Source organism: Carassius carassius, chromosome 19 (genome assembly GCF_963082965.1).
Source record: "Carassius carassius chromosome 19, fCarCar2.1, whole genome shotgun sequence".
Taxonomy (NCBI): Eukaryota; Metazoa; Chordata; class Actinopteri; order Cypriniformes; family Cyprinidae; genus Carassius; species Carassius carassius.
The window spans coordinates 10,331,250-10,356,334 of NC_081773.1; the positions used below are offsets into that span (position 1 = coordinate 10,331,250).

The following is a 25,085-nucleotide window of genomic DNA, read 5'->3' on the forward strand; positions in this document are numbered from 1 at the left end:
AAGTTCTGTATGAACGTTCTGTTTCAATAACTTTAATAAAAATACAACTTAAAGCCAAGCAAAAATACAAGTATCTATGCATAATTCTATTTGTGTTTTTGCTATAAAAATAATTGCCTTACAACATTACAGTAACAAGAAAATAGGGGTACCTACTTTTACTTACTTTTTTCTTTTAATTTACTGGGTGAAATGTGATCTGGACATGTTTTTGTGAGATTCACTTATCCAAATCCTCAATGCTTAAAATGAGATTTTAGCCTGAAAATACCATTGTGTGTACTGTATATGCTTTCAAATGCAACACGCCAATAAATCATCCTCTTCTGAAATCAGATTCATTAGAGGGGAGACATTGTGTCCATAAAGGTTTCATGAAACTAAGTCAGTTGCGACATTGTGCAAGATGAGAGGACAGTGAGGAGCCGAGGGAGTAGAGCTGAAAAACATAATGTTGAAAAGATGAAAAGTAATGAGGGAATGTGAGGAATGAGCTGGGTTTTGTCAGTCACTCACTCCAAGCTCAAGTGAGAGCGGTTCCCATTCCTCTTTTCTCTCCGTCCAACAGTCCCTTGGCCATTGACTCTCTTCTTTCACTCCTTCCTCAGCTCCTCTTCTAAAGAGCTAAAGCTCTCTCTTTTCTGCTTTTGGGATCTTGCTCAGAAACACACACACACATACTCACTGATTCATTTGACTTCAAAGCAGCACCACATCGACCTTTCTCTCCCCACAAATCACTTTTCTTTCTATCCGTACTCTCCACCCTTTTATTCTCTCTCCCCTCATTCTCTCGAGTCCCACAGCCCAGCAGCTGTAGAGTTACAAAGTGAGACGGTGAAGGAGGGAGCCATTTAAAGAGATTGCTGAAAGACAGCGCCGCTTCGAAATAAAAGACTTCACGGGTAAACAAATCTCCATACCATCTACTGTTTTCAGCCTCTAAGCTTAATTAGTCTTTTCTCTCCATCTCATCACCCGTCTATCTTTCCGTCACCCTCACCTACAGACATTCCTGCGCTGTTAGTCACTCTCTTTCTCTCTAAGAGAGCAAAAAGCCCAACACAGCTCTGCTTTAGTGTCCTGCTGGGAAAGATCAGGTGGGGATGATGGGAAGACTTCTCCTGCATAGCGTGAGTGTTTAACCTCCTCATGCTGGCACAGTCGAGGATAAAGCAGACGTTTGCGCACCAGCAGAGAGCCGCCTGGTCGGCAGCACACTAGAGATAAACACTAGATGAGAGATTGACATGTTTGGTTGAGTTTCCCATTGAGATTGGCCTTTTTTAAGTCAAATCTGGTCAAATATATAATAAATAAAAAATTCTAGATTCTAGCTCCAGGTAAAGATGGCCTCACGTTTCTCTTGCTTGTGCTAAAGAACAATAAAAAAATAAATAAAAGAAACTGGCAAAATTAATGGTCAGAAAAAAAAAAATATTGGCACAATATATCTATGTGAATATAATGTATAGCAAGTATTTATATATAATAAATATAATTAATATTCATGTAAATATACACTACTGTTCAAATTTTAGGGTCAGTAAGATTTTTGTATTTTAAAGAAATTAATACTTTTATTCAGGTAAGATGGATTGTATTGATCAAAAGTGAGGGTAACGACATTTACAGTGTAACAATTATTTTCTATTTTAAATAAAGGTTTTTCATTTAAACTTACTATTCATCATCACATTGCAAAAGTGATTTAAGAAGCACAACTGTTTACAACACTAATAACAATAAGAAATGTTTCAGCCACTGATCTATAATATAGTTCTATCCATCAATGTCAACTCTGCTAGAAACAGAGACAGTATTATTATATATTTTTTAAATTAGATTTATTCCTGTGATGGCAAAGTTTAATTTCCAACAGCCATTACTCCAGTCTTCATTGTCACTGAAATCATTTTAATATGCTGAAACCACTGATCTATATATATATGACATATTTAAAAAATATTAAAACAGAAAATAGTTATTTTTAATTGCAATACCCCCACAATATTTCTATTTGACTGTATTTTTGATCAAATAAATGCAGTCTTTGTGAGCACAAGAGCATAAAAAAATCTTTCCAGTCCTGTATTTATTTTTTTTGTAGTGGTATATATTCAATCCCCTACAGATGACATGTAAATCTAATAAACAAGTTCAAGAGGAAATGAACACTGAAGACCTCTTTACAGAAACACTTAAGTGAAGCCAAGTGAACAACAAGCCCCTTTTATGCCTTCTAAACAAAATTACTTTAGTGACATTCGCATTCCTGTAGATAAAACTTGTAAGTACAAACATCACCATGAAACTGATTTCCAGGACATGTGCATAATGAAATAATGAGAAGTGCGAAAACCGTAAAAACAAAGTAAAAGTGTCTACTCAATGCATAAACCTAATATTGCATTGCTGTTCCAGCTCCAAAGAAATACTGTCTCTGTTTCTAGCAGAGTTGACATACCTGTATTATCACCACAAAACTTTCAAAAGAGCCAAAACCTGTTTTCTACATTGTAAGAAAAGATAAAACAATAGCATTGGCCTACCCATTAAACACCAACAATTACCTTTGTTAAAAGAGCAGGGTAAGTAAGTATGATGATAGAAGCAGTTCTGAGTGGAGCCATGAGAAAAGCACAGCTTTCATCAGGTATATAACTGACACCACTTTCCTTCCACTGATCCAGCAGGCTCCTCCATATCAGAGTTCACACACACAGTTTCTCAGGCTCAGAATTAATGAATGTGTCTACACCGGATGCATTAAAGCGTGCACAGCCACACTGAGTACAGCACTGGAATTTCTGTCTCCTAGACGGACGGTCACCACAGCAGGGTGGGCTTCAGATAAGAGCGGTATAGAGAAATCAGGTATCCACTGCCACAGGGGCCTCTGTGATAACCTGATGGGACCTTAGATGGAGCAGAGGTCCTGAAAGAAAAGAGTTTGGCTTTCAGCAATGGCTTAAGTTTCATCTTTGTCAATGGCTGATCTCACAATGGATAAAAAATGGGCCAATACTACTGATAAGATGTGTATCTTAAAGAGACAGTACTAGAAATAAACACAAGAAATACTGTTCCCCTTTAAAAAGCAGTACACTTAAGCCACATATTACAATATCTTTGCATTATATAATAAATTATCAGACCAACATTCATTTTTAATAAACAAAAAATAGCAAACATGCCAGAAAAGTCAAATCATAAATTATGGGAGCCACTCATACTGAAGAAAAAATAAATGTACTTGGACACTTTCAGAAAGACTTTCAGAACTGTGGTTATTCTGCTTAAAAACCTGTGAACTTGAATAGAACTGACTTCATGCATCCACTTTTATACTACTTTGTCATTATTAAAAATGGCTTAGAAAAGTGAAGTTAGATTAAAAAAAAACAACAACAACATGCCACAAGTTTTGATATTTTGTATCGTATGCAACGACATTCATATGTTTTCAAGGGTGACTTAAAGGGACAGTTCACCAAAAAAATGAAATTTGCCATATTCTCAATCATTCATCATCATGTCATTCCAAATATTCCAAGACTTTAGAATATTTTTAAACTATTCATAATTAAACCTGAGAAGTTTCTCAATTGAAAGTCCAAGTAACCAAAACTTAAAAGATCCAAAAAGAAAAAAGTTTTGTGAAGAGTTATGATCACTATATATGATAAACAGATTTACTGTATTGTAGGCTTTCCTTAGGACCGTTTATGTCACAGTTACCTGGACTTTTAATGAATAAAAAGAAACGATTTGCAAATTAAATAAATAAATAATCTTAATTTGTGTTTAGAGGATTAACCAAGATTTAGTTTGGAATTACATAAAATAGAGGAAATGATGACAAATTATTACATTTTCATTTTTGACTACCCATTAAGTGTCCAAAAGCATCCAAATACTTTTAAAGTCAATGGTAACACTCAAGAGAAAAATGTAATTGATGGAGCAGCAGCATCTTAAAACTTTCCAAAGTAAGGTTTGCAAAAAGAGAGAAAAGGGAAGAGAGAACTGTTCTCTTCAAAGAAACATTACACAATCGAGTCAAAGTCTTTGCACTGCAACCTGTGACCTTACAACCCCCCAGGGTCACGACACAGAGAGGAGACGGCAATCACTCACTAGCCAGTTCCCAGAGAGAGAGAGAGAGAGAGAGAGAGAGAGAGAGAGAGAGAGGGAGAGAGAGAGAGAGAGAGAGAGGGGAAGGAAAAATAGGGGTGAAAGAGGAAGGGGTGGCTGCCAGTTACCAGTTTAGTAGCAGTCTCTGAGTTTAATAGAAAGGGGTGTTGACTGATTAATATTTATGAATTTGGGAACAGTTGTGTTTTTGTGTGGGACTCTGCTTTTCTCACGCAAGGTGGGACGGCCAGGGGGAGGAATGCATTACCGCTCTGAAGACCAGGAGAAGAAAGAGGAAGACAGAGCGCTGAAAGAGAGATGCTGGACAAAAGAGCAAGAGGGAGAGAGGGTCTCCTCTGCCTTTCCATCAAATGAAATAAAGAAGGGGGCGACAAAAGAAAAGAAGTTGGTCCCTAAGAGGGGGTGATATCAGATTTCTCAGACGTTTGAGTGTTGAGAGGGCTGAACATGATCCAAACTCTCGCCCTAGTGACATTAAAAGTCAGCACTGGCTACAATCATTCAGACCATTAGTCATGGCCTTTAAGTGGGGACAGATATTAAACATAGGCAAACATGCCATACTGGATAGTCATCTTGATTTGCTGGTCATTAATTATAAGAAAACAAAGGCTAACAATCGGATGAGTATGGAAATTTATTTATTTGACAACTCCTGTCCAGATAACTGGCTTTTGTGAGGCACACACACATACACACACACACGCACACACACATACACACACACACACACACACACACACAATCATGAGAAGACTTTTCTTGTAAAAAGTCTTGTATTAATAAGTAATATTAACTTGTATTAATAAGTAATTTGCATCACATATATAATTATTAAATACATTTTTATTCAAATATTAATATTCAGTAAAAGTTTAATGCAGTAAGGATCTGTTGAGCTATTATTATGTAATAATGTTTATGATTAATGAACATTAATATAAAGTGTGACCGCTCTAGTCCACAGAAACCTACAAAAACTAAATTTTAAATACTAAAACTAGGCAAGCTAGTTATAGATGCTAATAAGATTATTTATGCAGTTTTTGGCTATAATGTAATAACGATGATAATATCAGAATTAATATGATTAAATATTGATTAAGTTGTAGTCAGTATTTTTTTATTATTTATATACAATTAATAATCATTTATAGTATTATTAGCATTTTTATTTTTCGTTGTATTTTTATATGTTAAGTTTTTATTTTAAGCTTTTTTATGTACTGGACGTTTTTTTCAGTAATTGTAATACTTTTAGTAATTGTATTTGTAATAAACATATTTCAGTTAGTTGCCAAGGCAGCATATATGTAATTAAAAAAAAATAATTAATCTAACATTCATATTTTATTTCAGCTTTCTTTCAGTTACCATAAACAATAATTAATAGTTTTACTTAAAGCTGCAGTCCGTAAGTTTTGCCTCTTTGTCGCCATCTCTGTTTGAAACCTGCAATTGCAGTTATTTTCGGAATGATCATCTTTACATGGGTTTTGTGTTGGAACATTGTCTACTTCACGATGTGGAAATATTTGCGTGATGCCGCCCAAATGTTCATGCAAAGAAAGATGGCGTGGTTTCAGGAACCGCAGCAGATGTGTGTTTCTGTGCAAAAGTAAAAGCACTTTATTTGGCCTTCCGAAAGAAGATGCAATGAGGAATCATTGGTTAAGATTTATTTACAACAGAACAGCACAACCCAGATGTTCAAATTTGTGCAACGCATTTTATGGACGACAGTTTTGTAAACCTAGGAGAGAGTTCAAGGCTGGCTGTGCACAAAGGATATTAAAAAAAAAACATTTGGTCTATTCCGACTTTGCTGTGACAATCTGGCACTTCTGAATCAGCGACTGTAAGTATGTTTTGATTAAGTATTTGCTATTGACTGTTCAAATGTGGGGAAATGCATTGTGTGTGTGTGTGTGTGTGTGTGGGTGTGTGTGTGAGTGAGGGGAACAGGGTCTCATCACAGCAGAGTGTACAGCCTGTCAGAAATCATAGCACGTCAGCTGTCTTAATCACAGCTTGTGTACTAAAAAACATACAAGCCCCATCACTGTGTTTGTAACCCGACTCTGTCCCCCTTTTGGGCTTAAACTAATGGTAAAACTAACAACATTATTAACTGTCTTTATATTTAATATTACTGCGATTATGGAAAGGGGCGTTACATTTCCGACGAGTGCTTGCGGTGTTCGGCCAATCACAATGCACTGGGTCAGTTGGCCAATCACAGCAGACTGCGCTTGTCAGAACGAGGGACTTTGTAGAAAACGATGCGTTTGAGAGAGGCAGGGCATAGAGGACCTACAATAATGTATAGTATTTGAAAAATTATGTGTTTTTTGAACATTAAAGCATGTCAGCATATTCTGTTACACCAAATACACAAAATAATGATCTTTAAAATAGCATCATATGACCCCTTTAAACTTGACATCCCCGTGCATCGTTTTGAAGAAAGCAGACAGAACATTCTTCAGTTAAACTTTTGTGTTCACCAAAAGGGAAAAAGTCTTACAGGTTTGGAACATGAGTAAATGATGACAAAAATGTCACTTATGGGTTATAAGTTAAAACAGAAACTGAATAGGACAAATTTTTCTCTTTCTTTGTTCTTTCTCTCTCTCGGTGCAGCCTGGGGCCATGTGGCCTGGCTTGTCTTGTTAATGGCCCTGAATGACGCAGTAATGGGATGTAAATACCATTGTACTTTTTAACATACCACCAAAGCACACTCATTCAAAAGTAGCCTCTCCCTATCTATTCAGTATTTCTGTCCCCTCCCCATAGGCACTCAAGGAGGAGAGTGAAAGAGTGAAACTTTTCCATAGGAGATGGTGGCACAGCTGAAGAATGACTTGGAGGTCTGAGGAGGGTCACTGGTTTCTGTGACATAAGAGGACTGAGATGAGGATCTCTTGTTTAGGAATGCTGGGTTTGGAGTGGTAATGAGGGCTGAAGGGGTTTAGGCCATTCGGTGACACCACAGACAGCAGCTATTTCAGACGCAGTTGTATACCCATAAAGCCATTACCCACAACTCCACTGTCATTAGGGGATTAGAGACTCTGCCATAACCCTGACAGGCATTTAACATAAAATTACACACATTAGAAGGAAATAGAGAAAATGCTAAGAATACAGTGACACAATTAAGATGCAGCTAAATGGGTCATGTTTAGACCAAAATACGCAGCCATACCAGTCTTGCATGTTCTCTGAGCATCTTTAGCACACTTGAGGACACCAGTCTGTATTCCAGCCAATTAGTGCAGTTTCTGCTTATCTAATCCTTTGGAAAGCCGCCCATTGACATGCTTTTCAAATCCTCTAAAATTCTAGAAAGTAACAGAGCCAAGACAGCATCAAAATAGAAATGCTTCAAGTAAAATTCAGACGACACAGACGAGATGTACAGTGGAGGCTATGCACCAATATTTTGGGAAATTTTAAAACAAAGAGATATAAAATAACCTTATGACAAGTTAAATGCAACTATAACACAAATATAATTCATACTGTGAAATGTTATTACAAATTTAAATAACTATTTTTCCTTTGAATATATTTAACATTTTATTTATTCCTGTGACGGCAAAGCTGAACAAGTCTGCATTTATTTGGTCAAAAATACAGTAAAATATAATTATTTTATTATAATATACTTTAAATATTTAGCTGCTTAATATTTATGTCGAAATAATTTAATTTTGTGCAAAATAAAAGAGAGACAAACCCAATGCTAAGAAATGAATTATATTTTTTTGCTACAACTTTTCAACTTTTCACTTTCATTGCTATGTTCAATAACTTTTTTTTAATGAACAATAATATAACCATTTAGAAAAGATGACCTCCACGGTGATTAAAAAAAAATTGACTTATCTTCTGACTTTCTGCACTCATTAAAGGACATAAAGGGTTTATGATGGGCATAATTTGCTAGTCTTGGGGACAGGAAGTGTCTGGCCATGTACGTGAGGCGGATGCCACACCGACAGTTCTCAGGGAATGAAGGAAGGATGCCATCAACAAGGGGCATAAGAAGAGAATTTGAGGATGGAGTGACATGACGGAAGAAGGACATCCAAGATGGAGTGATAGGGAGGAGTAATAGATATGGATGGATATGGGCAATGAAAGGAAGAAAGGAAGAAAGGAAGGGGGTCAGTCTCCTGCTGGGGGCATCTTAGCTGATGGTCTCCACCATGGTTTTATCTGTCCTTTCTTCCTTTGTTTCAGCCTCTTCCTCCCTTAATTCCCTTTATCTCTTCGTCTTTCTCTCTCTCTGATGACTCCTTCTCCCTCCCCCTTACTCCTAAAGCAGAGAGCCCTGTTCTATCCAGGAGAGAAAGATAAACTCCTGGAGACTTCATCAGATGCTCTTTGAGGTGTTTGCTAAAGCATACACATGTGGCTTTAGCAACGTGAATAATTCTTTTGCATTGATTGAGATGTGATTATATCTTAAAAGGACAGAGAAAAAGAGCTCAGTTTCATACGGTTGCATCAGGCAGCTAGGTTGGCTAATGCACCTACCTAGCGCTGTCACAAAGTCATGACAGTAAAACTGATGAACAAGAAGAGTGGTAAAAACACACACATACAAACTTAGACTTGCTGTACTGTTTCAAAACAGACACACAGTAGCTGTAACAGTTTTGATATACATTAGTTTGAGTGATTTAAGACATGCAACATTTGAGAAAAGGGTAGATAAAGAAAAAAACATAAATAAAGGCCAAAAAAAAAATATATATATATATATATATATATATATATATATATATATATATATATATATATATATATATATATATATTATATTATTTTCAACCGATTTATCATGTAGTATTTCATCTCTACTGCTTCCAGATACACCTACTCTGGTGGACACTGAGGAAATCTTTCAAGTGAATTGGAGAGTGAAGACCATGTGAAGTGATGTGCTCATTCAGCCAGCTGCTTATAACATACGGTCAGCTAATCCTGACAGATTCACCTGAACTAAGCAGCGGGCCAAGAACAAAGAGAGAGGGAAAAGAGAAAGGACTACTAATGATCTTCCTCACAAATAACCCGGTTAAAGACTCCAAAAGTGCATTTAGCAACAAAGATTGGAACAGAAGAAAATTAGAAGTTGCGTCTGATCATGTGACTTAAACTTTCTATACATGTCAGTGATTCTCTAAAGCAATCTCTGCTGTTTCCCTTCCTCTCTCTCTGTATTTAGCCCCAAATCTTCTCTCATGCAACAGATCATTCAGCCTCAGAGCCTGAGATGATAATATATTCCAGCCACAAAGCCATCTAAACAATGCTGCCTAAAGAAAAGTCTCTTGCTGCCTTCCTGAGCAGTGCCCAGCCTCAGCCCCGTGTTTTGAGTTTCCCCCCTTCTTTAAATGACAAAGTAAATCCTCCTGGCAACCCCCTCCGAGGGCCCCCACCCCCCGAGCTCCTAAGCAGACCAACAAAAGGGCCCATTTGCACAGTGTGAAGGTATAATGCAGTTATTAGTGTGGAGAACTCTAGAGGGTCTGAGGAGGGGAACCACCCTCCTGCCCCGGGACAATGCAGGATAGTGGACAGAGCCAGGGGGCTTGGGTGCTGGTCATCTCAACTTTCTTCTGACTTTCATGGAATCGCTGTCTGAATTACGGCTTTATAAGTGTATCAGCTCTTTGGTTTTGGAAAGTACATTCACAAATAAAAACTGTAACAAAACTGACCATCTCTGGAATTACGAGAATGTTGTCTAGCAAAAAATACTTTGAAGCGAGATTAAAATAATAATAATAATAATTAAAAAAAAAACATTATCTAAAGAGACAGATGTGTTCTAGATTATTTTGAATATTTGCAAAAATATTCCTAAGTAGGTCTACAATACATTTTGAATATTGACTTTCTTTAAAAGGAGGTTTGACCTGTCTTTTAGCTCATAGTAATGAAGACTGATGATGTCTCAAGACATGCACAGTATTCTGCCATTTTAAGAAATTATTACTTTTATTTTGCAGGAAAAAAATTAGTTGATTAAAAAACAGTCTCCGTAAAGAAATTTACAATGATACAAAAGATTTCTATTTCAAATAATTACTGTTCTTCTGAACTTTCTATTCATCAAAGAATCCCCCAAAAATGGTCACAGCTTCCACAAAAATAATTATGCGGCAAAACTAATGATGCTGATGCTGAAAATTCAGCTTAGCATCACAGAAATAAATTACATTAAAATAAATATTACAATAGAAAAACAGTTATCTTAAATTATAATTCGTTTTCACAATATTACATAATATTAAATGCAGCCTCAATGAACATAAGAGCTTTAAAAACATTTTAAAAATCTTACCAAGTCCAAACTATTAAATGGTTGTGTGGCCATGCATGCTAAAATATTGAAATGGTTTATATTTATTTCACTATTTATATATGCTCAAGATACACTGCAAATGCAATGTTGTTATACTCATTTTTTGACCGTGTCTGTATGTGGTTTAAGTAATCTGATCTCAAATGTTCTGGACTCCTTTTAAACATGTATCAGTGTTGTACTCTTGTGATTAGTTCATCCAAGGCAGATGTTGATACCAGTTCTAAACAGGGTCAACATGACAGCAACTACCTCTTTTGGGTATAGTCAATTTCCCATGGCTCTGGTAAAATAGAAGATACTGTGCATGTCTTGAGACATCATCAGTCTTCATAACTATGGGCTAAAAGACAGGTCAAACCTCCATCCTCTGCCCTGAAGCCCATCCTGTCATTAACCCCCTCTTTATCCTTCTTTCTGAGGGCTGAGACATCACTTGTGCTTTGATCCAAGCCTCTGATCTATTTCTATTTCACATTCGGTTAAGGTTCTTGCGACCTGAGAGGAGGTGCCAGGCGATAAAGACTAAAGGCCGATCACGCAGCACCTCATCAGTCTGACGCAGGGTCAGGTAACATGAAATAAACCTCAAATGCACATGGAGAACTCATCACCTGCTGCTCTCTGCTCACAACATGGCAAACAAATGTGCAACTCAAGATCCACCACCTTTTCAATACAACAGTAACTCTGAAAGGTGGTTTGGCACAAAGAAGGGTGTGGGACTTTTTTGGCGGTAGTATGTAGAATATTGTGAATTCCAAAGAAAGATGCAGCTTACGTCATCCATAAGGTATGCGAATAACAAAGTGAGCACCCGTAAAACATTTAGTGTGTGGAATAAATCCACTGCACTCATCTAAACTGAGTTATGCTTTTCAGCATTTGCAGAAAAAAAATATTCTGTGGTGGTATTGCCTCTCCAATATGGATTTACAGAAAAAGCAATTATAACTCAAAGTATTTTCAAGTATGTTCCAGTTTTCAAAGTTATTGAAAAAACAACCTCTTTTTTTTAACCTTGAGACAGAAAATCAGAATATAAATTTAGTTCTTCTGACTGCTTTGCAATAGGGATCTCGCTGCTAGGCTCAAACATGGTGATAGAAAGGCCTTGTGAGCCCTTGACGAGATTCACACATGCCAAATGTAGCATCTACAGGTCTGAGGCGTTCTACTAGGGCCAGGTCGTATGAAGAGAGGCCTGGCAAGTGTCTGTTTACTGCAACAGAGCAGATGTACAATCTCCAGTCTCCTATCTATACTGGAATCCTTGGAATGCACTATGCCTCAGGAATAGCACTATCAGGACAGGGGTTAAAACTCTGTTTATTGATAAAACAGACTCTCTTTCTATCTCTTTCCTCCTTCACCATTCTTTTCTCTTTCTGCTTTCATCTAAGATATACTCAAGAACGGGCTGGCCATTGGGACTTTTCCTAATGGGTCAGATGAGCTGTGGGCTGACTCTCAATTTAAAGGGATAGTTTATCCCAAAACTGAAAACATTTACTCATGTTATTACAAATCTGTATGGCTATGTAGTTTCTGTGGAACATAGTAGATATTTTGAGAAATGTTCAATCGCGAGACAACTGAGGGTGATGGATTCATATGAATTTGTGCAAAGTAATTCTTTGACTTCATGGAAAGAAATTTAAACATGAAGGTACAGCCATAAACCCAACCACCAAGGGGATGTAAACAGATTGTACAAAATAGTGCATATGAGTTTGTATACATTAATACGAATTCTGTAAAAATGTAAACCAGCTATGTATTGCCTTTTTGTTGTTTTTGTACAATTTAATTTAATAGTAACCAAGTAACCAAAAACTCTTTGGATTATATATACTAGATGACAGCAATCAATATTTTGTATTACATGCATGTGTAATACATACAGTGGAGGATAATCTGCTTTGGGTTGTGATGGGGTGGCATTGCTACTTGGCTGCTTTTTACTCATCCCTGAGGTACAGAAGCTGTCAGAAGTGTGGAGTAGAAACAGAGCAAGATACTGAAGTGCTAAGAATAAGAATGGATTTTAAAACTTCTAGTCATGGCAGTCAAACTTTCTTTCCCAAACAGGCCGAAAGTGAGGCAAACACCTCCTGCAGCAGCACTAAGAGCAGTAATCTTCTAATCTGGTTTGCAGAGTTCATCTTAATTTTAAGTGTCATACGAACACAAAAAGGATGACAAAAATGTAAAATAAACCCTGATTGCTGTTGGTATTTAGGGGTAGATTAGTCGTCATGGATATTTAGTTAGCTGCTCTGCGCTTCCAGTTTAATCTGGAAGAAGCAGCAAATGAGAGGGGTTAAAACTGGAGCATCAGCCAACTGAAAGAGACAGTGGCAGGCGAGAATCATTCCATTAGAGAACAACAACAAATCTTCGATGGTCGTCATGGAAACTGGAGACCTGTCGTCCGTGTTTTGGAGTTGAGAACATGGAAAAAATTATAAGGAGACCACATGTGATCACACACACACATGTTGCACAAGCCACAGGAACCAGTGTCACACTTCTCGACTGAGTTATGCATGACTTCTAAAAATAAAGGTTCTTTGCAAAGAAAAAAAAAATTTCAGTTAAAGGATTCGCTTGTTATTATCTGTACAGGCTTTTCTGAGATGACTTCATGGATCTTTGAAGATGGACAATTCAATTCAAGTTTATTTGTAAAGCACTTTTTACGATACAAATCATTGCAAAGCAACTTTACAGAAAATTACGTTTCTACAATGTTTAGTAGAAGCTTATCAGTGGTGACTTTCAGTTTATGTGCATATGACAAAAATTTATGGAAAAATCAATTAAAGACATAATCAAACAGATGAACTCTATTAACAGCAATTATTATATGATGCAATCAAACTTATAGCAAAATTTGGTAGTTCTGTATGTTGTTTCAGGGTTGGCATCATTTGAGGTCCTCTGAGGGGGTGACATCATCTCTTCTCAAGTGTTCAGGATCCAGACTGGAGCTTGTGTAAATCCTAGACATAATTAACGTAGCTGTTGTACCAACCAAGTAAAATAAATTTGTTTAACCCAAGCTAAAGAATAATAATGTGCATTTGATCAGATATAACTGCAGTCCAAAATTATGAGATCCATTATTTGAATGCTTGGCAAAAGAGATGTGTTTTTAATCTAGATTTAAACAGAGAGAGTGTGTCTAAACCCCGAACATTATCAGGAAGGCTATTCCAGAGTTTGGGAGCCAAATGTGAAAAAGCTCTACCTCCTTTAGTGGACTTTGATATAGGTACTACCAAAAGTCCAGCATTTTGCGACCTTAGGGAGCGTGATGGGTTGTAGCGTGGTAGAAGAATAGGTATTCAGGAGTAACTGATGCGGACCTTAATAGGTAGTCAGTGCAGAGACTGTAGAATTGGGGTAATATGATCATATTTTCTTGACCTGGTAAGGACTCTAGCCACTGCATATTGAACTACCTGTAGCTTGTTTATTAAAGATTCAGAACAACCACCTAGCAGTGCATTACAATAGTCCAGTCTACAGGTCATGAATGCATGAACTAGCTTTTCTGCATCAGAAACAGGTAACATGTTTCATAGCTTGGCAACATTTCTAAGATGAAAGAATGCTGTTTTTGTAACATGGGAAATAAGGTATTCAAAAGACAAGTTGTTGTCTAATTTAACACCCAGATTTTTGATTGTAGAGAAAGTAAAATTACATCCATCTAGTTGCAAATTATAATATACTAGATTCTGTGTACTGTTTTTTGGTCCAATAAGTAATATCTTTGTCTTATCCTAATTTAATAGAAGAAAATTATTGGTCATCCAATCTTTTAAATTTTTAACATATCCTGTTAGCTTAAATAATTTAGCAGTTTCATCTGGTCTCGTTGAGATATATAGTTGAGTATCATCAGCATAACAGTGGAAACTAACCCCTTATTTTTGAATAATATTACCAAGGGGCAACATGTATATTGAAAATAGCAGTGGACCTAGGACAGATCCTTGTGGCACTGCCCCTGCCCCTGAATACCTGTATAGTTTTGTAATCGATCTATAAGAATGTTGTGATCTATGGCGATGGATAAAACTGAAGTATTAGATGCTGTAGAATCTTTAGTTTTGCAGAGCACAACACTGCAGACAACGGCAGTTAATGCCGTTATCAATGTTTTCCATGTTCATGGAGTAAGTATTTTTACTTTTTAAAAATGCCTGGTAGCTGCTGTTTTGTATGTGTTTGGCCAATCAGCGTCAACTTACGTCCACTGGTAGTTCCTAACTGTTTTAGACCCTACTCTGAAGTAGGAGCTAATTTAGTTCCTCCAAACAGAGTTCCTAGAACTAAAACCGTTCCTAGTTCCTGCGGTGCAAACAAGCCAAAAAGTGGATACTTCCACCAATAGTTCTAGGAACTATGAAAAGTTCTGCATACCTTTTAATAAAAATCACAAAAAAATGGCATCCTACTGTAAAACATTTTGGAACTAACTGGAAACTTTATTTTATTTGTACATAGGCATGGAATGAGCATTAATTTTTTTTAAATGCATGTAATCCTATTGTGAAATTATTTTTATTGAAGAATTTTTATTTAATTTTGACCTTCCAATCTTATGGTCCATAAACAACATTTTTTGTGTACAATGCTCACATCTCAAAATCCAGTCAACAACATATAGCCAAGTCTCCATCCTGCATTTTTCCTTTTTTTGATAATCTGTTACGCTAAGATGTATGCCACAATACAGAAGATATGTTGCTTTAGTTTCATCACAACTTTAAACATTTTCTCTGGTACATTATAGCTATACAGTTCATTCTATTTGCATGTAATGGACAGTAGCCTTACATCCACTTACTATGGATGCTTAGAGCAAAACAACCCCCCATGATAGCCATAGAGAAAAGTGTGGAGTGCTCAGAGATGATGGGTTAGAACAGAAGAAAGAGTAAAACAGATAGAATCTGAAAATAAATAAAACATGAACATGACCAGAGAGGGTACCTGTCCAGAATATAGATGTCTTCCCCTGCCTTTTACCTGTCAGAAGGACTAAAAAGCTTATTGAGGTTATAAGCCCCCTTGTCCTATGGGGTCTGGCCCTCCCTGATCTACTGTCCTGTGATACAAACCATTCGCTCATCCATCCACATCACTCAGCCTATCTTCTACCTTTCCTATGACAACCCTTCTTCTTCGTTCATCTAAAAAGGTCAGCTGTCTGACCAGCGTGCACCAGGACCAAGAGGCTTTTAAATTACAATCTAATTCCATGAATTGAACTGATTCAACTGAACTACAATGTGAATTTGAATGTAGGAGGTCACATGAAAATGACAGACAGACAGAAAGACAGAAAGATAGATAGATTTTAAAGGTTTGAAAGTGTGGTAGTATTTGACCCCATTTCTGTGCAGCTTGAAGGGTTGTGCACTGTTACTTGGATCTGTCACAATCAGCAAAGAAGACCCACACATACACAGCAGAACACAGCCAGAGGGCCGTAGCAGCAATCTGGCTCTCCAGGGGTTAATTACTATAAGCATGACTTCAGCCTCAGGGGAATATTTAGCTCAAAGAATGCTATATATAAACACACAGAATGATCTATCACTCTCACACACACATTTGCATGCAGTATTCGAACTCTACAGTTCTTTAAAATCCACATAAACTCAGCAGCCATCACAACAGCATCGCCCAAGTGGCATAAGCTGTATGAAACCGCATCCATGTGGACTGTAATGAATGCAGCAGAGAATGAATCAACCCTCATGCTCACCAGCTCACCCCACAGGCCTCATCCCTTTATCCTGCTTGTAGCTGCTGTCTTTGGTCTGGAAGTGTTAATATCCCTGACTGTGTAGCGCTAACCTCAGTAGTCCAGCTGTGAGGGGATCAATACCATACCCCAGTTCTGCTCTAGGTTATGTAAACGCCTCTTGAACTTTACAGTAAAAACACCAGGCTCCATCCCTGAGCTCCACTAAATGTTTTTCTTTTTTCTTAAAAGCCAACCGTCTGACAAGGTGAGGCGGCATCCAAAAGTCTGGGTCGACTCTGCTGTGATCAGCTGGGAACATTGATTTTATGTCAAGCTAAGAGCCAAACCTGCCAGGCACAGTTGGACTGGCTGCCTCCTTCAAGTTGAACTCTCCTAGCTGCCTGCTTGGCTGTTTGTTTAATGAAGCTGATCGATAGAGACACCCCTTAGCATCACCACAGCACAACCATTGCCAGATCAACCATATGACTCTTTCACAACAGTTCCACATCTCCTCAGAGCGAGTTACAGGGGGATCTCATTAGTATTCACATACTGCAGATATATGTATGTAATGTTTACACATACATTTTTGTACGTTTGGGTAGAGAAACTTTCAAGATCAGATAACTTTAACATTTTCTAAAATATATTGAAACAACTTCAATTTCACCAACAAATCCTGTCTTGAAGTATGAAGTATGACCAGGTGTTAAGAAGTCAAGTCCAACTGCACTTCACAACAGACATAGTTTCTAAGCAGCTCTACATAAAGTAATAATGTTATGTCTATAATTGCTTTAACAAGATTTAGGGCTTGGCAATATGATTATAACAATGATATAAGTAATTATCTACCTAGATTGTATTAATAGTTTTCCAGCAGATAAAGCATTCACATGATTTTCTTTATGTATTGTCCTGGTGTTGAAATGAAGTAGGCTACTTGTAAATATTATGAATACAATTCTTGGCCAAAACTCCAATTTTACTTAAGTGTAAAATAGTGTTTAATGAGTCAGACACAGTCCAATTGCAAAGCATACAAAAATTGGAACTTGGTGCCTAAAATATAATAATTAAATGAAATGCAGATGGGGTTAGTAAAAAAGTAATTTACTCTTTTTATTTTTAGGTAAATGAATATTATATTTTATGAAATATATTTACATATATTCTTTATGCGGCTGAATTTAGTCTTTACAATTATAATGTTATCCATTAAAACCTAAAAAGAAAAAGCTAAGTTAAGTGTAGTAAATGAATGTGATGGCTTTAAAATATTTTATTTTACATCATTATAGTAAATTATAATTTAAAAAGCATGCAATGGATTTAAAATGCCATAAAGCTAAAATACTCCTAAATATTTAATTGATTTAAAGGTGTTTATTCGAAGGATATATGCTTCAGATTTTGTGAAGATGTTAACTTTGTATGTTTCAGTTTCTGTGCAAAGGTTGTTATCTTAAAGCCACACAATAAAAAATTATTTAATTAAGTTTGAAAATGAAAATGTTTAATGTGAGATGATGACAACCTCACTTTTATACAAAAAAATTAAAATAAAAGTTTGTTTAGAAGTTTACATTTGAACACTAAAGAGATTATATTTTCTATGCGCATAAAAGCATGGAGAAAGACAGCAGCAGACACAAAGTGTTTTGAGATATAATTGAGATACGTTCTTCTCTACAACCCCCATCCACAGTTGAACATTTTTGGAGCAGCTGTTTCCTTCAGACCTTTGATTCAACTATTGGCAGCTGTCAGGGTTCAAGGGATGATATTTACCCTTATAGTAGCACAAGCACTTCATTGTTTCATCACATGTTCTTCTGCAATGAAAAAGTCTCGCCAGAAACCCGATCTAGTGAAATGAATTTAAAAGTCCAGGTGCTTCAATAAGACAGCATCAAGCAGTAACACAGCACATTTAGGCCACATTTTTCTTCCCGAAGAAGTCACAAAAAGAGAAAGTTCCCCTCTTGCTAAAGTGCAGCACATATTGAGACCCTGTGCTCCCAGCCATCCAGTGGGTCGCTCTGTTTATTAATCCTGTGTTAGAATGCCACTTTCAAACAGCACAGAGCTCCCAGAGGTGCCCTGGCCTTGCTTTTTTTCTGACATGTGATAAACACAAGATGGCTGCCTCCACCCCAGTTGGTTTACATAAGACTGTTAAAACATCCCTCCGCCTATTGCCCTCTACACCCTTCCCAGCACAACTCCACCAGCCAGAAACAGCCTGCCCGCTCATTTGCCAGCAGACCGTACGCATGGCGTATTTGTGCTGCATAAATCATCCTTTCATCGCTCAGTTTCTCCTGGTGGCCATGTTTTTTTCCAGGTTTGTGGAGGTAGCATACCTCTGCCCTGTACTGTAGCAGCTCTGTAAACCATTGACGGATCCAGTCCAGCTGGCTGGGTGAGCAGCCCTCTCTGACAGGCCCTACAGCCCTCCCCTACCACCTCCGCTGACCAAAAACAGCCTCTTTTTTTAATTCATCTCCATGTTCACTCAGAGTCAGTGAAATTAAAACCTCTGTGGAAGAAGAAATCAGGACATGTAGCAAATGTTAGTAATATGTAAAAAGCATACAAAATATCCAAAAGCATGCACAGTATATATATATATATTTATTTATTTATTTATTTATTTATTTACTTATTTTACATACAATTTCTTTAACAAGTACTATTTAGGATCAGTATTTTTAAATACAAAGCAGTTATTTAAAAAAAAAAAATTCACAATATTACTGCTTTTGCTGTATTTTGGATCAAATTAATGCAGGCTAGGTGAGCAGAAGAAACTTCCCCCAGAAAGCTTCTAATAAAAAAAAATTCAAAATCATTATAAGCATCTTTATTTTTTATTTATGAAAACAAAAAGTTAATAATAAATAAAAAAAACTTTTTTTATAGAAAATACAAAAAGCTTTCTTTAGGGGTAGGGTTTGGGTTAGTCTATAGTTTAAGTATCATTAGCTTCACATAATACTATGTCTATAGCAGTCTTATGGTATGTCCTCATTCAGATAGCTAAGCAACATTTATGTGTGTTTTCAGCCTGCAAACCTCTCCTTTCAATCTAGCCTTTGATGAGCCTATGATTCTCTAAATTGTTTTCCCTAAAATGTATATTGCCAGACGACTGTGTTTAGATTAACGGTATAGCGTGTTTATACGCAGAGTACATCTTCCACTGTAGAAAAAAAGAGAAAATCTTGCTCTGAATCAAAGGATTATAGGACAGACGCCTGCACTCTGATAGCTGGCCACTTGAGTTTTACAAATGACAGACAAACTCCATCAGTGGAAGCTTGCTGAAGTATGTCGACCAGAACAGGAGGGGGGAAAACTGTGCTTGGGGTCAGAAGGAACACACTCAGAAAAAGCAGAAGGAAAGAGTGAAAGATAAGATGAAGCTAACTTGTCAACTCACAAAACATACATAAACATGTCAAAAAGGGAGTTTACGAGTAAATGGTGTTTATACCACTAAACTGTTTGGCAATAAAACATCTTAAGCATCACATTCTGGTGCAGTTAGGGTGTGGATATCTGTCATGAAGTCCTGTGGAGAAAGCCTGGAGCTCTGTTTCCGTAACACAGTGTGATGTTCAGTAAGCTGGATGATCAGAGGGCTAAACCAAAGCTTTCCTCCCTTCTCCCGTCCCCTGTGACAGCGGTACATGGAAAGCTGGAGAGGGACTGAGCTCTTGGCACAAAGAAATAAATGAGGGAGTTTTAACTGCTAATTAATTGCAGGTCCAGCTCACACACACACACACACACACACAAACACCCTAAAAATTCTCTGACAAGCAACTACACAAGCTTTTTTCTCTCAAACACAAAAATCTTACACACAGAAACAGTCATTCAAAGCTCTTATATGTGACACATTTTAAAAGGAATTACAAATATTATGAGCTGGTTTTCCTCCTATTATGTCCCAGTTATGCCTTTACACATTATGTTTCTGACAACAGAGAGAATGGACATGATGCTGTTTATTGATTGCTTTCGGCTTTTGATTGCATAAAGAGACCTTTTTCTTGTCCAATTCAGTTCTTGGCCAATTCCAGGTTAAAAAAAGTACACTTTCATAATGTACTTAAAGTGCTTTATTTCCGCACACTAATTTTGTACTTAATTTACTAAATATGATTCTTTAGTACATCTTAAGATAAACTTAAGATCAACTAAGTGTACTTAACTGTGCTATTTGGGGGGGAAAAACATGCACCAATATACTCAAGTGTACTACAAGTGGTGACTAAATACATTTTTTAAATCAGTGATAGTATGCTATAAGCACATTTTGGTTCATATTAATGGTGTCCCAAAACAGCACAGTTCAGTACACTTAGTTGATTTTAAGAAGTACTAAATTTAATAAAATTAAGTACAAAATTAGTGTGTGAAAATATACCACTTGAAGTACATGATCAGTGCACTTTTTTTAAACCTGGGATTACATTTAATTTGCATAGTATAGTCTTCTAAAGTGATTTTGTCAAGTAAGGCATTTTTGACGATCCTGGATCAACATTATTGTCCAAAAATATAGACTTAACACAATCCTTGCCCCTAAACCTAACCCTAGCCATACTTTGTTCCTAAAATCAGAGGGAAATGATAGCTGATTAACAAGTGTGTAGACGCACCTAACCCTGATTGTAAGCCTTAAACAGATATTTACAGAAAAGTTATACCCCAGTTCTGATTGGTTTATTGGAATGTTGTTCCAAGATCAACAAGGATGTTGATCCAGGAACATGTTTTACCTGGTGAAATCACACTCACCTTTTAAAAGTATGCTAAAGTGTACTTCTTTTATTCACAAGGGTAATTCCACAGCAGAGATACAGTAAAAACATCTCCTATAAGACTCAACTTGTACACTAAGAAATAACTGGATAAACTGGAAAAATTACTGGAGTACTAAATCTAGTAACAGATGCATTGTTTGTAATTGTATTGCATTGTAAATTGGGGGCAATCTACATAAATATGTTTGCACAGATATTTAACTGTAATTTGTAAAGAAAAAAATGGTGCCCTGAAGTTGTTCCCATTTTGCACCATGGACATCATGTTTCTCTGGAGAGGCCGTGTTAACCCCCTTCCACATTACACTGGGCCGCATTAGCTGAAATGAATTAGCCTCCTGTCATTTATGATTCAATGCCTGCAGCCTATCCCCAGGCAATGCTCAAGAGTCCAGCGTAACCTGCATTCCTCTGCCTCACTCTCTCTCTCTCTCTCTCGTGACTGTCTTCATTCATTCCTTCGGCAGACACCATCCCTTCATCTGCTGCCTGCACCTCTCCCAGTGCATGAGAGCCACTGTCATAGGCAGACTTGCCTGGGGCTTTTTAAATATGTGTGTGAATCATGATACTTTCTCTTGCCATTAGCTATGGAAATATAACGCAAACAAAGGCCATTTATATGGAGCTGAATGCTGATGAATGCTGTGGCATCCTGCAGGTCCAGACCGACATAATCAGGGTATAAAACAGGGTTGTATTTTCTCTCTTACATGCACGCTATTAATTTAGACAAGAGCTAACATTTCTTCAAACATGAAAGTGTTGAGTAGTGGGTTAATATACAGGCACCACCCAGTGCAGATATATGACTATACTACATCTGGGTATATGCCTCTCGACTGAAGACTTCCAGAGAGTCTTAGCTAAATGACCACAGTGATATACACTTGGCCCGGGACGATGCGGCTCAAAGCGCTCACTGACCATCCTTAAGCGTTTTATTTACCTTGCATGTGTATGCAGTGTTGAGTTATGTGCCACAGTACTCAGTAAGTTAACGTAGGTGCCAGACTACGGGAAACCAAGGGCTTGACCAAATCAAAACAGACTCACCCGCAAATTTACGGACCTGCTACTGGAAGAACTGAATGATTTTTCTGCTTGTGCCAGTCAATTTAGCTTTTTTTCTTATTTCACTTGGTTTTGCTGTAATAAATATTAATTGAGAAAAAAGGGAGAGATATGAAAGACTAAAAACTAAAACTCTGGGACAGCAAATCCAGCATGGTGTAATGAGATTTCCTCATGCACTGAATGTCTTAAATCACGAGGCTTTGATGGGATGAGCATCAATAGATCCATGGAACAAACTCTAAAAGAAACTGCACATAATCTGGAAAACATGTTCTCCAAAATATAAGTGATTAAAACATAGCACCAATGGGAGGACATGTTCTTGGAAAATTAACAATGCATTTCCAGAATTTCCTGGAAAACATATAGTTCGTTTTCTGCAGGGTCATGTCAGAGACGTTTCACATTTAATCACGTAGTTTGTAGTTTTTGTCTCAAGGGTCTGGTGAATATTGGTGGGAGTGTCTGTCTGAGCGACTCCTTTGGGAAATCAGCTTCTCTGAAACCATCACTGATGATTAGTAAAACATATAATTCAGTTTGTTTCACTGACCTAGTTGAAAGAAACAACATCATTCTTTTGTAAGATATTATGATTTCGCAAGATTTTTTGCTTCAAATGTCAAGTCATCATTATTTTATAGTGCTTCATACAATAGCGTTTGTTTCAAAGCAGTAAAAGTAGTACTAAACTGAAAAGTAACAGAACAAAAGATGCAAACTTCAAAACGGAGGCAAATCCAAATTCTGCTGTAAAGCAGCTGTCACAAGATTATGAATAATCCTTATTCAGATCAAATCAGTTCAGTATTGGTTCAAATTAGTTCAATAAATGTGTCTTTAATTATGAAACAAATGTGAGTTCAGTTTATCATAATATATTTGTATGTTTAGATATAAGTATGTTTATAGAGCATTTGTGGTAATGAGTATATACATTTTTTTTTTCTTAGAAAATGTCTGATCCTTTCGCTATTTAAGACACTTATTCCTCAGCTGGGATCGTGTAGAGCCTTTTAAAGCTGCATAGAAACTACTATTTGGACTTTCAACCCACTGGCTTCCATTGAAGTCCACTATATGGAGAAAAATCCTGGAATGATTTCCTCAAAAAACTTAATTTCTTTTCAACTAAAGAAAGACATGAACATCTTGGATGACATCGGGGGGTGAGTAAATTATAAGGATTTTTTTTTATTCTGGAAGTAAACTAATCATTTTAACACACACACACACACACACTCACACTGAAGCTTTATTATAAACACTGTATTTTTATGCTCACCTCAGATGTCACTCAAAATGTAGAGACATGCAGAGCTCTAACTGTGCCTATAAAACACAGAAGGAACAATAAATATTGACACACTAAAAGCAGTGGATTGATTCTTTTGTCAGGATGATTAAAGGTCAAATTCCATTAGCCCCCAAAATAAGTATGATCCACAGGTTAATAAAGACACTACTCAAAGCACAGCCAAATAGAATTGGAAAGTTTAGAGTTTGAAATGAAGATCACATCATGTCAATGAATTTTCCTAACAGATGTAGTTTATTTCACTACACGCCACCCATTTTCCCTTCTTTCTCACCCTTTACTTTCTCTCTTCAATGGCTGAAGTGTAAAATTAGGAGATGAGCAGTGCAAGAGCTAATAAAGTCCAATGGGAAACCACAAACATTAATGAGGCCTACTAAAAACTCGTATAAACTTCTTGAACTGGTCTAATCATCTCTACTAAATCATTTATTTTTGACACCTCTCAATCCACCCATACCAACATATCATACCATCTCTTAAAATATACATAGTCTACATTAATGTTGTTCCTAATTTTATAGACCCTACTAAGGTACATTAAAAAAACAAAAGTACTGTATGTAGATGTGCCATAGCGCTCATTTCTGAGGCAGCAGCTTTGGGCTCTGTGTGATTGATGTTGAGGTCCATAGAGCAGATCATCTCCCTCAACCCTCACATTTACATACCGAGTAACCAGACATGCAGCTATAAAGCTCAGATCTATTTTTAAAACACACTCCAGCAGAGAGAAGATGATTTTTTATTTATGATTAAGAAAAAGTTATTTAAAAAGCCAATAGCTCTGGCTATCGCTGGTCTGTGGTCTCTGACAGTTAGTAATTAATTAGTTTATAATTGTAACAAGTTGTGAATATTCCCCATTTTTGGCACCACTGAAACAAAATCAATTATTTATTTTTCTCTTTAAATCTGGACCGTAATAAATTTCACAGAATTTTCCAGACAGATTGCATTTAGTTTTTCCCTTAATCTCTTCCTTACATGGACACACTTTTCATGTGCGTTTAATTCTCTGCATTCTTCGATCTCAAGTAGCCCAAATTGTTTAGCTGATGCTCCGCACCTGCAATGCGTGAAAATAATTCAAATGAAAATTATCAAAATATTTACCCACTTTCTAATAGGTTAACTATCCATACAGGGCTGAAAAGTAGCTGTGAGCCTTTTTCAGTAACATTTAAATAATAAATGTTACCTTTTCAAAACATCTTAAAAATAAAACTGCAACAAAAACATGTATATATTAAGAAAACAGATCTGGAAAATGTTATGTAGGCTACTCACAGGAATTATTTATATTTTTATTTATTTATTTTTGGTTTAGTTTAGCTTTTCACTTATTTAGTTATGTGATTGCCAAACTTTTAAATATAAATTAATATACACATATTTGAATGTTAAATTGCGACAATATACATAATTTACCATTTGAAAGTTTTTATTTAACAAAAGCTGTATTTGAATCGAGAAACAGCAGTATTAGTCACGTGCATGCCCAGTGAATTACTACACTTTCAGAAACCAGCCTATGGA

At 36.7% G+C, this 25,085-nt stretch overlaps 1 long non-coding RNA gene across 1 annotated transcript; it reads right to left on the bottom strand.

Annotated features, from left to right (window-relative positions):
* Positions 1-23,561, bottom strand: LOC132094687 (uncharacterized). Its single transcript, XR_009422375.1, has 3 exons — positions 23,514-23,561; positions 2,574-2,938; positions 1-1,233 (listed from the first exon to the last, which is right to left on the bottom strand). It is a non-coding gene; the product is annotated as an uncharacterized LOC132094687 (long non-coding RNA).
* Positions 23,562-25,085: the final 1,524 nt, after the last annotated feature.